Below are 8,207 nucleotides of genomic sequence, written 5' to 3'. Positions count from 1 at the left end.
CAATTGTGCAGCTGTTCTTCCCGAGTATCGACGTATTAAAGAAACATGTGGAGGTCCTCTTTCTGTATCGGGGTTGAAGAACATGATTCGGAAATTCGAATTAACTGGCAATTTGGAAATTGCTCCTGGGATGAAGCCGACCACCAGCTGCGCCACAAATTGTCAAAGAAGTTACTGTTGCCATGGCTGGGAATACTGCACGCAGAGTGTGAACTTCAGCCCTATCACGTACTTTGTCAGAACAACTGAATATTCCATGGTCCACCGTTGTTTCGGGCAGCAGTAGAGCAGTCTCTAGTGCGGTATCAGGCTATCGTAGACGCAGATGGTCGTCACACTGAGTAACGTTTGTAACTTCAACGTAAACACGGTATACAATTAGCAAATCTGAGCCTCTCATGTGGAAATTAGAATGTGTTTCTTTCAATAAAAATAAACTCCTCCCGAACAGGCCACGAAGGCCCAACGGTACCGACCGGCCGCCATATCATCCTCAGCCCATAGGCGTCACTAGATGCGGATATGGAGGGACATGTGGTCAGCACACCGTTCTCACGGCCGTATGTCAGTTTACGAGACCGGAGCCCCTACTTCTTAATCAAGTAGTTCCTCAGTTTGCCTCACAAGGGCTGAGTGCACCTCGCTTGCCAACAGCGCTCGGCAGACCAGATGGTCACCCTTCCAAGTATTAGCCCAGCCCGACGGCGCTTAACTACGGTGATCTCATGGGAACCGGTGTTGCCACTGTGGAAAGGCCGTTGGCGTTTTTTTCAATGGTTAATTTATCATTTCATTTCCACATGTCATTCCAAATGTTTCGATGAAGATTCTTTGCCTGACGACCACTCGTTTATCATGGGAGCCCTCTCAAGTAGCGAAAGTTTAATTAAAACAACCTTGTATTCATCATCAATTACGAAAAGTCTTCGTGGTAAGCTAGGAGACATCATTCTTCTTAAACGCATTGAGACGTACAGAGGTTACGTTGGAGCTACAGCAACCCGTCACTAGCCGTCAGAATGTTCCTTTTCTTCTGGTTTAGATATATTTCCAGTAGCGTCTTTCTCGACAATTGTCATCGTTGATCGAGGAAAGTAACACGGAAGCACTTATTAATTGCATTGTCTTGTGTTAAACACAGTGGCATCTCGCTTTATGTGTTAAACTTCAGTCCTACGAAGGAAAAATGGTTCAAATGGCTCTGAGCACTATGCGACTTAACTTCTGAGGTCATCAGTCGCCTATAACGTAGAACTAATGAAACCTAACTAACCTAAGGATATCACACACAGCCATGCCCGAGGCAGGATTCGAACCTGCGACAGTAGCGGTCGCTCGGTTCCGGACTGTAGCGCCTAGAACCGCACGGCCACTCCGCCTACGAAGGAAATAAGTGTCTTGGCAAGTGGGAGGCACTGCAGTTGTGTCTGTGGAAAGGAAAGAGGAATTAAGTCAGTACCGTATTTAAAGGAAATGAAAAATAGAGCGCAAAATGTTATACTTTTAACTGCGTGGTATCCGAGTCTCTTTTCAGATACGAAAGAGTACAAAGCACAAATATTGTTCAGCTGACAGACCATTCTCTACGACAACACCTAGACAGGAGCGGCATCTAGGCCAAGAAAATAGAAGTACCGCTCCGCATGGCCGCAACACTAGCGGATCTACGAGCTCTACAGCAGTGACTTAGTAGTGTATTACTGAGCTTGTATTGGAATTATATATACTGAAGAGATTGCTTATGTCTCATGTCGCCTTTTGCTTTCGACATCTCATTGTACATTTCTAAAACTCAAGCATTGTCATTTATCTCACTGTAATAAACTTCAGTAATACGATTTGCTTGAATTGTTGTCTAGCCATCCGAGAGAGGAGGTTTCCTAGTCACCATATACTAGACGAGTAGGTAGAACACAACAAATACCCCTTACATTCTACAGCTCAATTTCTTCCAAAGTGCACAGATGCCTTTCAAAATCGCTCTGAGCATTATGGGACTTAACTGCTGAAGTCATGAGTCCCCTAGAACTTAGAACTACTTAAACCTAACTAACCTAAGGACATCACACACATCCATGCCCGAGGCAGGACTCGTACCTGCGACCGTAGCGGTCGCGCGGTTCCAGACTGTAGCGCCTAGAACCGCTTCGCTACACACAAACAATATTACATTTGTGATTCTTGAGTTTCTCCCGGCGTATTTGATAATCAAAATATCCACGGGTGTACTGCCGGTCTATAGTGTCCAACGGGCACAATATTTCGGCGATCAAACATGTCGCCATCATCAGGTGAACTGACGGACTGAGCTCCTGTGAACGTGCCGGCATGGAGATCCGTACGCTACGGCTGCTCAGGGGGAACTGGGTTCGGTCGCGGCGGCGGCCGATTTAAATACCCTCCGCCCGCGGCGCGCTCCCTCCGCCGTCCGCGCCCCGCGCCACGGTCTCGCGGTGGAACAGATTGATTAATCAAGAGTAAATCGAGCAAACGCATAGTTGTGACGACCACGGCGGACAGAGCCATCACACCGACGTCATCTCAGACGCCGTCGCAATCTGTTCCACCGCGAGACCGTGGCGCGGGGCGCGGACGGCGGAGGGAGCGCGCCGCGGGCGGAGGGTATTTAAATCGGCCGCCGCCGCGACTCGCTGCGGCTCGCACCGTTTGCGTTGTGCTTTTCTCGCTTCTTTCAAAACTAGCCCATCGCCATGTCCGGACGCGGAAAGGGAGGCAAACTTGCTGCTGTGGCAAAGCTTCTGCTCACGCTGGCAGGAGACGGCCGCGGCAGCAACAAGAAGAAGAAGCGCAGCCGACCGCAGCACAAGAGGCAGTGCTACCGCTGCCAGAAGATGGGACACGTCGCCAGGTCGTGCAGGGAAGCAGTTGCGTGTTTGAAATGTGCAAAGGCACACGATACACGTGACTGCGACAAGCCTTCAGACGTCGCGCCGACGTGCGTAAACTGCGGCGGCTCGCACGCCGCAAACGCACGCAGGTGCGCATATCTGAAGCAGCGGAGACCACCAACAACAACCGCCAAGAAAGCGGTACACGAAGAAGAGGCGGCCGTTCCGTCACCCCCGCCCAAGGGGGACAACGGGGCGGCCGCAATCTCGCCCAGCGCCGCTACCGACGACGCCGTGGCAGCCCTCACAACCGCGATGGCGGCAGAGAGAGCGGCCATGCAGAAGGAGATCGTCGGTCTCCACCGGCAGCTGCAAGAGTTGCGAGAGGAGCTGCGACTTTTCAAGAAGGCGCCGCCTGTCCCTGCGCCCGCCGCCCCCGTGAGGCGGCCAGTGGGGGTAGACGCCGCCACACAGACGTCCACTGACTCGCCTCCTGCAACGATGCAGGCGGCTTCGAGCATGGAAGTCGACGTCTGGACGCCTGCGCTGTCCACTCCCTCGGAGACAGACGTGGAAGAAGCAGCACAATCCGAGGAAGAGATGCCGCCGGCTTCTTCGCAAGTCGAAGAAGAGGAAACCGTCGAAGAACTGCCCCTTCCGCTTCCGGACGAGCGGAGCGTGCAGCCCTTCCTGAAAAAGATCGTGGCGTCGCTGAAGGACGGGTCGTATCCTCATGGGGACAACCCGTACCCCTTCACGCCGGCACACGCAAAACCATCACTGCCTCACCAACCGTGCGATCTTCGCCACACGCGAGGCATGTTGCGTGAGGTGGTAACGAGGAAGGAGCTAATACTGCTCAACAGCCGCCCCATCTTCACCCCCTCCGACTGGGAACACATCTACCAGGTCGCAGAGAAGTGGGTGAAAGAGGAGTGGCGCTCCGGCAGGCGTAAGCCTGCCCCAGAGGACATGCCAGCGACCAACTACTTCGCTACTTTAAACTCAGCGGGGTAGCCAGAGGCCCATTCAAATCGTGAGGCCATCCACACCACAACACAGAGGAGAAAGGAGGAACAGCAGCACCGCTGCTTAGCCTCCATCATCTCCGGACAGAGGATGTCCGTGAATTAAGCGAGCGAGCGAGCGACCGAACCCAGTTCCCCCTGAGCAGCCGTAGCGTACGGATCTCCATGCCGGGACGTTCACAGGAGCTCAGTCCGTCAGTTCACCTGATGATGGCGACATGTTTGATCGCCGAAATATTGTGCCCGTTGGACACTATAGACCGGCAGTACACCCGTGGATATTTTAATATTACATTTGACAAAAATTTCAGAAAGTTAAATAAATGAACATAGCCACTGATGTTAGTGCTAAATGTGATAGAGCTTGCATGTGTAAGGGAAACATAAATTAATAGAAATGAAAAGAATCACAATTTGCTAAAAATGCTTGTTACAAATGCTGCCTTCAACAGCTGCTGAATTATGTTTTCATTTTACCTTGCCCTGTGGCTACAAACCACGAAGAATTCTTCTTTATCAAATAAACACTTATTACGGATTTTTCTCTACAGTGCTAGAAACAAACTTCACTATCGTTATGGTGTCTCTGTATAGAATGTAGTTGTAACAAGGATTCATTTAAATGTTATTTCATATTTTGTTTCTATTTGAAATACCAGGTCTATCATCTCTGAAGTCATCATGCATTGCTGTTATATTTTGCCTCCGTCTCCCCCGATCTTCTGACGTCACAGCAGACCTAGTCAAATCGCCTATGTACAGGGTGTGGCAAATAAAACTGGCACGGACGAGTGGATACGATTGGACGTGAATGTACGCATATAACAGCTCGTGCGCGCACACCACGTGTACGCCCGCCACGTGATACACACCGGTCCAGAGAGTAGTGCGGGCTGTGTCAGTGTGAGTGAATCAGTGCCAAGAGGACAATGGTACTCACAGTGGAGCAGCGGATGTTCGTTGTGGAAAGATACGCTACAAGAAAGTCGTGGAAACGGCGTAGTGAGTTGTTTACTGAGAAATTTAATGGTGTCAAGGTGCAGCAAAGAGTGCCATGCAACGCTTATTTCTAAAATGGCGTCAGACAGAATCCGTTTTAACAAATAAAAAAGCATTCATAACCAGGGCCCAAAAGTGACACGAGATGAATAGCGGTCACTTTCAATATCTTCCATACTCAGGTTAGTACTGTATTTCCTTTCCTCTGCTGTATTTCTCTGTATCTGGTGTAATAGGATGACCGGAGCGGGTGACGTGGTCGGGGTTGTAGGCGTGGCTGGGTAGAAGGAGATGGCTGTTTTTAGCAATCTTCCTCTTTATTGTTGGTTCTTCCAATACATTTTCCGGTAGCTCAGCCCCACCGCTCGTGTCGTGGTGGAGACATGCTGATGTACGCAACCCGGGGAACGCGACGCCGTGCTCGGTCAGCGGCTGCGAGGGCAGTAGAAGGTTAGCGGCACGAGGCCTGGCCCAGCTCGCCTGCCTCCTGCAGACGCTGCGCTCGTGACGACGCCGGGAGTCGCCGGAGCAGCAGCGGGCAACGCCCACCGCCTGCCAGTCCTCGGGGACAGCGTCACTAATGACGACGACGTGACAGCGACAGAACGCCCGATCGGTCGAACTGAGTGCCGGCGCCCACCTCTGATGCTCTTAAATAGTGCAGACCACTGCTGAACCCGCCGGTTATGCGGCAGCGTGTTTATTAGGTTCTCGATGAGTTGGCTAACGCAACCGCGCCACACGCGGCCCGCGCCTGCGTAATTCTGATAATGCTGCGTTCTGATGGCTGCCATGTACACATATACCGAAGCTCGTTACAAAACTGTGTCACCTGCATAACGCGCCAGCCAGCCTTCGTCCGCCGTCTGGCGTGAGGCTGACGTATCGCGCACTGAAACACACTAAATCACTATTTCGCACCATATTTCCTAACAATTACCCCTTGTCCTCTATACTGGGAACTCTGATCTCTGGACCACTTTCATTTGCCCCACCCTGTATAAAATAGTGAGAAATTAAAAATCGGCAGAAAATTCGAAACATCCAAGAGGGCAGTTGCAGAGCAACTGCTCAAGTATAAATCGAGTGCAGGCTGTATGGTTGGTAGACCACTTATGCTAAGTTGGATTTCAAGATGGTGGGCTTGGCCATACAAACACGGGTTGCATAGTTGCCAGGACATTTGCCCAGCTGGGTTTCCCCCGCCCTCTGAAGTCAGAATACAAGATGACGACCCAAGATGACAGACGTAGGCATACAAGCATTGGCTGCATGACTGCCACTGCCAGATCACTCGGGCTAAATACAGAGGTCAGGTTGCTCCTCTGCAAACACGCACAGCCTACATGGTTGTCAGATCACTTATGCTAAGTAAAGAATCTAAGGTGGTCTTCGTCACAGTGGATCTATGCATCTTGTCACAAGTATAAAACCCAAACGCTCAGTTCAAAATACTAGTAAATTCAAGTAGCCCAGTTGTCGTAAGTTTAAAATGACATCTCAACAATTTCACCAACTCCTCTAACATCACAGTTTACTGGCAAATTGAGAAGTTACTATCTCAGGCTGGGCCACGTCACAATCTCTCTATAGGTATATCAGTGATCAGAAGCTTAAGGACTCTTCTAGTCAAGCGTATCTTACGTAGCTCGTAGGCCAAGCATGTTCCACTCTCTTCTTCACAGAGACCACAGCTAACCATACCTCCATATATCCGAAAATTAGGGAAATTATTATTTAGACAGGTTCACTCCGCTCTAGAGGTCGAATTGTGAGAACTGAATAGTATAAATGCTTCAGAAAAATTATCTTTAGGCGTAATTATGTGAGTTGAAACCAAAGATCTCCTTCACATCGTTTATCCATTAGTATGCGAAACAAGGATGACTGTTAACACCAAGCTCCGTAAGCACAATTATGTCTAAGCGTATTAAAATTCTCAAATGTAGTAAATTATTCATTACGTAATGTGTGTTCAGTGTAGACGCCTCTTGAATAATAAAACTGATAACGCTTCACTGATATATACTATCAGAACACTAATGCTTTGAAAATCATTCGTAGATTGACAGTTTATATCACTCCTCGTAAACTCGGTAAGTCAGAGATTAGAACCACTTTCTTTTAGCGTCGTAAGGTTGTAAATTTTCATTCAGCAAAAATCACCACTCTTTCTATTCTTCACGAACATCTCAGTATAAAGAAACTGGATTCATCAATTTCCAAGATAATTAATTCTTTAGCGCTTTTCTTTTTAGAAGACACAAAACGTTTTATTTCGTAACATCTTACACAGATGACTGCCACGTGAGTATCTCTATGTACATCTGCCATGAAGCGTGTCTCTTCCAGAACAGCTAGCATCGAACTCTGACATAGAACTGAAGTTAGAACATTACATTTTCATTTATGAAACATAATTTCATTGTTAAAAACATAGGCCACAGCATCTAAGAGCAGGTTCCGATATCTTCTTACTGCACACGGCCTCGGCTTTCTCACGTCTGCATCAGGCGATTTCTATATTCCGAACCAGATGGAAGATTCCTTCCGTTACTGCTTAGTTACTGCGCCGCTCATGAAACATAAGAAACAACACACACATTTGTACATTTCAAAACAGAAATTAACATAATTTCTACAGTTATTGTCTGTGTTATACTATACATAACATGAATAAGTCCAGGAGGAACTTGTCATATGCCGTTGCTGCGATAATTGATACTGTAAAAATCTGTGTATCATCACAACAGCTTGAATGTTTATTACCCCACATGCCAATGGTGAGTGCATAGTTGATGCCGGCACGGTAGCTCAGCGTGTTCGGTCACAGGGATAGCTGCTGCCCTCTGTAATAAAAAAACTGAGTTAATCGATCAACAACGAATTTAAACGGATGTCTTACGACGTCCGCCCCGAGCAGATGCAACGAACAAAAAAAAAATGTAGAGCACTTGCCCACGAAAGGCAAAGGTCCCGAGTTCGAGTCTCGGTCGGGCACACAGTTTTAATCTGCCAGGAAGTTTCATATCAGCGCACACTCCGCTGCAGAGTGAAAATCTCATTCTGTTTAAACACTTATGGCATATGTGTAATAGGATAGGGATAACTGCGTTTTTATTTAAAAACATGCCGCAGTGGGAGGGCCGTCATGGAGCCATTTCCCCACCACCTCCCATACCTCACCACGCCACGGGTCCACTTGGCCACTGACAGCTCCATGTTTAGGCCTTAGGCCCACTACAGGACGCATTACACATGCTGCCGGCACTACGGCCCGATGCAAAATACAGACCACGATCGGCGATCACCATCACAGAGCACACCCGCG

The 8,207-nt window shown here is 48.7% G+C and overlaps 1 pseudogene; it reads right to left on the bottom strand.

The window, feature by feature from the left end:
* Positions 1-645: 645 nt before the first annotated feature.
* Positions 646-763, bottom strand: LOC126299906 (5S ribosomal RNA; annotated as a pseudogene).
* Between the last annotated feature and the right edge of the window lie 7,444 nt (positions 764-8,207).

The sequence above is a fragment of the Schistocerca gregaria genome, chromosome X (assembly GCF_023897955.1).
Source record: "Schistocerca gregaria isolate iqSchGreg1 chromosome X, iqSchGreg1.2, whole genome shotgun sequence".
Classification (NCBI taxonomy): Eukaryota; Metazoa; Arthropoda; class Insecta; order Orthoptera; family Acrididae; genus Schistocerca; species Schistocerca gregaria.
This window is presented reverse-complemented; position numbering and strand designations above follow the sequence as displayed.